Raw genomic sequence first — 9,338 nt, forward strand, 5'->3', positions numbered from 1 at the left:
CAAGTAGGACGCTGAAAACAAGAGACACTTAGAAGCACTAAGAATTTAGGTGTTTTCAAAAATCCTATTTACCCTGTCTGTCCCACATGTTTCCTTGTCTTTGATTCTTAACTTCTCCATCTTTCTCTGAGACACGGAAACACTGTGTTACAGTTTTCCTCTGCCTTTTCCACTAGGCCTGTGCTTGTGCCTTTGCTAAACCCTACTGGTTTTCCTATTCTTGCAGCTTCAAAATCATTTCAGTTAGCACAGACCACCTGCTCTATCCTCACCTCCCAAACATTCATCACCCCTCACCTTCACTTCTGCTCCGAATTCTCTTCTCCCCACTGACACATGCATTTTGCTCCGGACACTGCTGCCCACTGGACTCAACCACCCCCTCTGCCTCATCCCCCCGAGCCTTTCTGGATTCTCAGAGCAGCACAAGGCAGGAGTGGCAGTATTGTTGCATCAATTTAGGTTGTCCTAGGCACTGTACAAAAATGCACATACATAAGTGCTGATTTTTTTTTTTTTAAGTCCTTACAGCCTAGGATTATGGGAAGATGAAGACAAAAGCGAAAGAGGAAGAGGGATGACTATCACGTGAGTATAATGAACACATCACTGACAATAAAAAAATTTATTCACCACTTTTCCAGCTATATTTGTCAATTAAGATATTGTTTAAGGTTTGTTAAGAGTATTTTCAAGCAAAAATAAAAGATAAAAAAAGAGATCAAAATAATTTGAAGACATGAAAATAATTCTGTTGACTAAACTAAAGTCTGCATGTATCCATGCTGTTTCATGAACCACATACTCTACAATAATGTAGGAAGACTCCATGCTTGTTTACATAAACTGAAGATTCTTAAGAGAATTTTATAGCTGCATTTTATAGCTGCTTTGCCAATAGCAATCTAACCATGTGCACAGACTGCTGCTTCTTTCTGGTCCATCTCCCAAAACCTTGATTTTCCTTTCTTAGGACCATGCTGGATTAGGATTTGCTTGTTTCAGCGGGCAGCTGGCTGTAGCAGGGGCTGTAGTGCTAATAAATGAATCTCACTAAAAGAGTTTTGCTGCCGTTCTGTTTTACCTTCTGGATACATCTTTCAGGTGTCTTGGATTTTGAATTAAATGCTCCCTTATTATTATTCCTACCAGGAGGAGGAGTCCTTTCACCTTGCTGCTGTTGTCTCTCTGCTGCGTGACACTCTGATGATACAGTTCATACACTCTGTTTTTTCCAGCTCCCTCTAATGATAAAGACTTTGCTGTCCTGCTGATCCTAACCAGATCAGTTTTCTGGCTGAGGTGCTACCTGTTCCCCACTACTTTCCAGTATATTTAATCCTTCACTCTCTGGAGTCTGTAGACACCTTATACACACATCATGTAAGTATGTTTTTGTTTAGCAAGTTGTCCATTTAACTGCACATTTTCTTTTGTATGCAGGCCCCTGCTTCTACATGGGACTGCAGTGGACAGTCTCTTCATGGAGGATTTCCGTGCCCCCTTCATCTCCATGGCAGACTCTGCTTCCTAAGGGGTGCATTGCAGTGGTCCGGTATTGCCAGGGGGGGATTCTGCCCGTTTTAGTGGCAATGTGTACTGGCAACTTGGTCTTTCTGCTGCCTTGTGGTACCCAGCAGCAGATAATTTGGCTGGGACTGCCTTGAATGAATCTCACCACGTGGAAACCTACATATAAGTGAGTCTTCTTAGGACCCTTGTATGGTCAATGGAGATTTAGTCGGTGTACTCACTGGAGTCTATGGCGTAATTCATTTCTACTAAAGACAATGCCTACAGGAGGTCATTTAAATGGCACCCTAAAGTTGCCATCTTTCCATTTTCCAAGGGAGATTAGGATGACTAGCTCAGATTTAGAATTATCTAAGATGTCTCATACTAGGTGAGATGTGGGATCCCACATGGGACATGATTCATCCTATATTGTACATATTGGCACTGACAATGCCTTAGTCTTCTTTCCAGCCTCCCAACTTTTCATCTGGCAAGGATCATTCAAATACCTAATCTTACAGCATGGATTACTGTCTGAGTAAGGCAGAGCAGACACAGACCAGACAAAATCCTTCACTTTTAAACAGAATACATAGTACTCATTAGTATTCAGTATAGAGTGGTAATGTATACAGAAATGATGTACTCCTTATCACTAAAAGGGAGCTGATCTGTTTTGATTTCTCCCAGGAGCTGAGTGGGGATTTCATTAAATTGAAGTGTCTCCGTTTGGTTATCGATCACCTTGTCTATTGCACACTTTGTATGGTTGCATGTTGCAGGTGTATTTTCATTTGGTCCCTTGCACCCAACAAATGAATAACTGCCCACCATTGGGGGATCAACAAACCCCCATCAAGTCCAAACAATAATTATTCCATGCTTTCTGCAGCAGGGAAATTCTGTGCTTTCTGCAGTAAGAGATGTCTGAAGGACTAAAATGTAATTACAGTTCCACCTAGAACTTGGTCAAGCTCCATCTGTTTTGCTGAGATGAACGTTGCAGCTATGAACTGTGCCAGGAGCTGATATGTAGGAGTCTGCCTGCGTTATCAACCTGTTGTCTGCTCCTTTCATGAGTGTAGTTCTGTTATTTAGTCGCAGTCTGATACGAAGCCCAGTGAAGCCACAGGGAGTTTTTCCACTGACTTAAGTAGATTTAAATCAGGCCCCAAAATAAAAATTCTCTCTTTAGAAGGCAGGATGTAACAGGCTGGTGAGGAACTGTGAGTGGCTTAATCATTACATTTACTCAGCTTTATGACTAATGCTTGTGTCAGTTAACAAGTTTTATTAACAATATAGTGACCTTGAAAACTCTCTACATCTGACTAACTCATTCTCTTTTATGAGTAAGTGCTCTGTATATTGAGCAAGGATATAATTGAAATGATGTCATATAAAGTGACTTGAAGCTTAAAATGACTTAAATAATATATGGATTGCAATTTCCCTTGAAACTGATGTAGTTTTTAAATATTAAAATAATATATTAAATTACTGAAATTAAGGGTGGCAGTATAGTATCAGTATCAGGTAAAATATATGTGTATAGTGAGGTGAATATTAAGGCTATTAATCATAGGTATGAAGTGCTAGGTAGTACAGAATTATTCCAGCACTGGAAACTATTAAATATGGATATGATGAATTTGGGGTCCATAATTTGCCAAGTTTGAAAATCTGTATGACAGTGAAAATGGATATCCATGAAGTGTATGGATCTTGATGCTAATGTTGTGGCAGGTCATGCTTAATATGAAGTGAGGCTTAAAAGATGCTCCATACACAAGCAAGTGCAGAGAGCTGGACAATTACTGTATAGTTACGGAGAGCGGCTGCGATTCACTGTATCAATGGTGAGGGTGCAAATGGTACATCTCACTCCAGCCCACTCAGAAATCTAACCACCCCTTCTTTCTGCCCCCAAAATGTCACTTATCACTGAGCTAAATCAGCACATCTACTTAGCCATTTAAGTTCTTTCTCTTCCTCAAAAACTGTTATATGCCATAGCACAGGTGTGATATATGCAGCGTGATCACACCTCCTGAGATACATAGCTGGCCTGCCGGCTGTTGAAGCCAATCTTTTACACCACTCAGCTAAATATCATACCCTTTCTTTGAGAAATGGATATCCATACATTTCTCTGCCCATGCATGTTGTATTTTGCCCTGCATTATAACTCTGCAGTCCGTAGCAACCATCATTGTAGTAAACTATATGCATCAATAATGCACCGTGGTTGAGCACCATGACGCCATATCCCCCTTAATGGCCTCATTAACCCAAGAAACAGATACCAGGACCCAAGTGCAGGTGAGACTTGACCTCCTTCCAAATGCCTTGTTAGTTAAACCCTTTATTTAACCCTGCTTAAATGTGCAAGGGCAGTACTCCTGTGTTCCCTCATTCAGGAGCACAGTAGTGGCACAGCATTTCCACATGGCAACACGACTCCACAGGCTTGGGGCGTCCTCTTTCGCCACAGTGCTCAGCAGCAACTGCCCGGGCTCCTTTCATGTCTGTTGGACAGCACAGGGCCGTTGGCATCATGTCCTGGTGAAAGGGCTGAGCCCAGGTGCAGGCAGGTGAAATAGTCCCTGTGAGCACCAGAGCCTGCTGTCAAACCTGCTGTACAGATCATGATGGTTCACCAAGATGACTGCCCTTCACACCATGTTCCAGGCAAATCCCATACTGGGAACTGAGCTGAGCCATGATTCCCTGGTGCTGCAGGGGTTGGGGGGGAAAAAAGCAGCAAGAGAGAGAACTCCACCATGAAAAGTGTGTGGGAGGGATGAGGGAGGGAACCGAGGAAATCTGGAAAGTATCAGGAACTTTCTCTGCAAAGACTAGCCAATAGTATCCATCTGAGTAAGAGCCAACATCTCTATCTGTGAGTCTCCTTAGGTCCCCTTTACAAACAGAGATCGAATCAATATAGTTGGTGGCGTCTGGGACACAATTAGTCTCCTGCTAAACTCCACATCTAAGAGATCAGATGAAACACACCCCAAAATATCTTGTCAAGCATTGGAACAGGCTGCCCAGGGAAGTGGTTGAGTCACCATCCCTGGAGGTATTTAAAAAACGTGTAGACGTGGCACTTAGGGACATGGTTTAGTGGTGAACCTGGCAGTGTTAGCTTAACGGTTGGTCTCAACGATCTTAAGGCTCTTTTCCAACCTAAATGATTCTATGATTCTATACTAATTTCTCTCTCTTGAACATGAAGGAAGTTAAGGTTACTAGTTCAAACATCAATGCTGACCTTGTACATGTCTAAAGTATAACTGGGATAAGAGCCACCACTGTTGCTTTACTGAGAGAGCCACATTTCCTTCCCAGAATACTGTTAGGCAGGATTACTACCTCATTATGAGTAACAAAACTTGTGTATATCAGGTTTGTCAATAACTATAATTGTTAAGCTTTCATTTAACTTCTATGGCTATACTGTAATTTCCCCCCCTAATATTCCATAATTATAATTATCCATTCTAATCTTCTTATCTTGAATAAGCTTGAAACACTTAATAGAAGGTTGGGGGAGTCTGAAGTTTGCACCAATTCAAGCAGTTTGCTGTCATGATGTGAGTGAAGTCTTTGTTCTTAACTCTGCCCCTGTGCCTACAGTTCCTGCACCGCCTGCCTGCCGGCCACCCTGGGCTCTTCTCTACGACGTGCTCTCTTGCCCCACGAAGGCTCCTTTGACTTCAGCCAGAATCCCTCCGGGAGCACCGATCATACGTGGCTGGCAGCCTATCACGACTCTCTGCTATGAGCCTTCAAGCTCTCTGTTGTACCATGCTTTCATGAATAGCCAACCAAAGTAATTCATGTAGGAAAATTGTTTGTGTGTGTCTATATATAATATATATGTATATACATATATGTATGTATATATATGTGTGTGGTGTGTGGCAGGGTGGGGTGTATATAATGCATTTAAATACCCACAGAGGCACACATACACAACTATATCCAGCTATCCCTGATTGATCTCCTAGGTGCTGCCTGGAGACCCTGACATATAAAAGCAATTATTTTAAAAATACAAACAAGAGCTCTAGAAGCAGGAGACTAGTACTGTATGTTAAATTTATTGTTATGCAGATGTATTCCATCACCATTGTAGCTGCAAATCTATTAGGCTATACCTTTCCTTCAGTAATGTTTATGCAATGTTCCAGATTTTAATTGATCAAGTAAGGTGACAGTCAGTCCATGTACATTGAATAGATGCTACTTCGGAGAAATGTGACTCAGAATAAAGTGCCGCTGGGGAGGTTTTCTGTGTTATATCTACTAAAGTGAGTCACTATGGAGTGAACTGCTGCTTTGTGCAAGCAAACCTTTAGACAAGAGACTGTGAAACATCAAGAAGCTCTGAAGCATCAGCCTTGTTCTAGAAAACCTTTTATATAAAAAGAAGCCAATCTAATCCAACCTACTCTGACATGAGATGCTAATCCAAGTCTTCTATCTCAGTTTATTGGGGTTTACTATCTGGCAGTGTTTTTCCCAGAGTAGAGGAATGCTCTGGTGGTGTTAACATTCCCATTCAGAAGTTTCCAATGTACAAAATGTTTCTATCTTCTGTACATGAGTGTTATAGATTACTATGCTATTGCAGCTGTAGTCTTGATTGATGCTGGCAATATACTATGTTCTTAAGATCTTATTGAACACGGTTAAGGTTCATCATATATGGCAGCAGCCTGAAGAGAACCAAAATGTTTAAGTTACAAGAAAACCTGTAGCAACTGATGAATCCAGCCTCAATTTTAAATCTGAAAGAAATATAAGCATTTGTGAAAGTAAAGAAATGCATAGCCAAAATACCTTGGAAACCCCAGCTCTGCCCCTCTAGCAACAGCAATCCAACTTCCTTCCTCCTGGCAGAGCTTCTCCGGGACATGTGTTCTTTGAACTGACACACAGTGTGTTGCCATTAGGGGAGGAATAAGGAGAGCTGGAAAATTAACCCTGTTCCATGGAGAGTGTCATTGCTTGCTTATGTGGTTCTTTTCAAGTTTAATTAAAAAAATCTAGGAAGAGTAACTGTAGGTTGGAGATCGTGGCAATGTTGGTGCATCACGGAGAGTTATCTTCTTTTTGTTTGACCAGGTGTCCGTTATGAATTAAAGAAGCTTTTACTGAGGAAAGGTACATAGTACATTGCCATGAAAAGTTTCAATGGGCTGGCATTTTCTGACAGCAATATAAAAGGCTTCATGAAAAAAAATCTTAACCAGCTCCAGTGAGGGTATCTGTGCTATTGTCCTGGCACAATAAGCGTCCTCTGTAGCTTGGCTTTTGCCCTTTGATATGTTGCTTTCAGAAAGGCTTAAGAAAGCTTCCTGTAGATATTGCTGCCATCTCCCACTAAGCTGGACCGCTGCACGGCATTACTTCTCTTCCTCAAAGTTAATGCTGAGGAAGTCAACAATAAGATGAAAAAGTGATCTTAAGCTGCATCTAAGAACCATTGTTTGCTAGGAAGGGAGCTGGAGGAGTGGCTTCACTCATGGTTTGCACCTCTATGGTTGAATCAGAAAGAAACACATTTCTTCCCTCTCCCTCTCCTCCTACACCCTTAAATAATCATTCAGGAAAACATTTGAAATAAGTAGTTAGTTCTTTGATAGCAATGTGTATCTTTAGTTTCTTTAACTAAATGCAGGGACTTTATTAGGTGGAAAAAATCAGCTTTCGTTTATATGAATTTATAAGAATTAAATAGCTGCAAAGAGCATGAATCCTAAAGGCTCAAACATCAGAAGGCAATTAAAACTCAAGGCTTTGCACATACTGAGGGAAAGAGCGGCTATACTAAAATAACTTTGAGGAGGATACTTTCATGGCAGCGGAGCAGCTAACTCCTACATGCAGCAACACATACATGCAGCCTACTTTTTGTCAGGAATGGATTCAAGGGTCCCCAGGGGTCCTGTGTGAATACTGTCACTCTGCAGTCACAGCTTCAGGCGCAAGAAAATCCACTGCAGTGTGCACTTAATCCTTCAGAGGAGTCTGGGAAACCCAGCCTGGACTTTGTAACACTCTTCATTTCAGAAATCTTCTTGCAAATCCATACCTACCCCACTGCAGGTTTCATAGAGAGCCCTTCACTGGGCAGGTGAGTTAATCCTCCTCATCTCCTCCTCCTTTTCCAGCAGCACTGGTCTCTGGGGAGTAGGGATCCAGGCAATCATCACAATTTCTCCTTCATGCAGAGGTGGATATACCTGGGTGACTACCTAGGCCACCTGATGATACAAAACTGCACTGTCCCAGCCCTTTCCCACACAGCTGGGGCATTGCTGGCATTGGCTGCCGAGTTTCCAGGGTCTCTAAAATACTCTTTTTACAATATTGCTTCAGCAAAAAACACAATAAACACTTCAAATTCCATGTCTGCTTTAAGTATTCCTTGAATGCTATTTAAATCAGGTGCAAAACAATAACATCTCCAACACCAGTGGCCATAACAATTAGTAAAAGATGATATTTTAAGCAGAATTCTCTGTGGGAGACTCAATTTTCCCATTAGAAACTTCCTTCTCCTTCTTGATTATTTCTCCATCATCACTGGTGTTTGTAATTCTTCTCATTTGCTGGGAATATCATTAATATTATGCACCAGATATGTAATGAAGTGACTAAAAAGTGGTAAACTAGTTCACAACAGGAAGCCAAAAGAGTACCAGGCTGTGGATTAGCCTGTAAAAAGGAGCTCCGAGTATGAGGCCAGAACCTCACAGCTATATAAGTGGATGTATATTTCATACAGCTGCCTCTTACTAATTTATTTATTCTTTCTCTGAGCCTCAAGTAATGTTACTCCACTGGGAGGCTGTGAATGCATGGTGTGGGCACAGACTAGGAAAAAAATTGGGCCCAGCATGTTTCCATCCGAAGATGTGGAAAACTTTGATCATTCATTGGGCAAGAAAGAGCAATATTAAAATCCTTTTCCTTGTACTAAAAATAAATCAAAAGTGCAGAAGCTAGTTCTGCAGCCTGCCACTGGTCTGATCCTGCTGAGCGCTGCGGTTTAGGCTAACATTTCGGCAACTGTATTTTCCTAATTCTGCTAGGAGAGCGTTGGTCCCTCGGGGCTTGAGAAGCCAGTCTCCTCCACATTGTTTTCTTTTTTTCTCCATAAATTTTGTTACATTCAGGTTTGGACCTGAAAGCTTTTTCTGTCTCTGTGTTGTGTATATTTCAGAAGGTGGTTTTGTTAAATGAATCTTCCTGGAGTACCCTGATACTTGCAGCATTACAAAGTGCTTGATGCTGTGAGAAATTTGGGGGAAAAGCAGATCCTTCTTATCCTTGGGCTTTCCACTTCAGTGTTATTGTGTCCTTCCTCCCCTGCAATAGAGAGCACAGAAATCCTGTGAATACCATGTTTGGGGCATTTGCTAGAGGAACACAACCTGGAAATGCAAAGTATCCCTTTGCTGTGGCAACTTCTGTAAACCATAACATGACTGGCAAAAGATGTGAGAGACCATATTTCTGACTAAAGGCAAATACAAACTCTAATAGCTAAAAAGGGTTCACAGACAGGAATAAAAATATAATGCATCTCTGATTTGCAATTTTCTCTTTAAGTCCTCCTAAATAAACTATCTGTTTAGACAAAGTATATTGTATACATGAGGTCAGTGAAAACATAGAAAACGGGTTGATGAAGTTCTTTCTATTTTGTGATTCCCTGCAGGTTAACATGGATATTATCTTCAGAAAATATAGAACATAAGACATATATCAGTCAAAACTATAACAGTGGTTGGAATAATGCTGTT

This window comes from Aptenodytes patagonicus, chromosome 2, assembly GCF_965638725.1.
Source record: "Aptenodytes patagonicus chromosome 2, bAptPat1.pri.cur, whole genome shotgun sequence".
In the NCBI taxonomy this organism is placed as follows: Eukaryota; Metazoa; Chordata; class Aves; order Sphenisciformes; family Spheniscidae; genus Aptenodytes; species Aptenodytes patagonicus.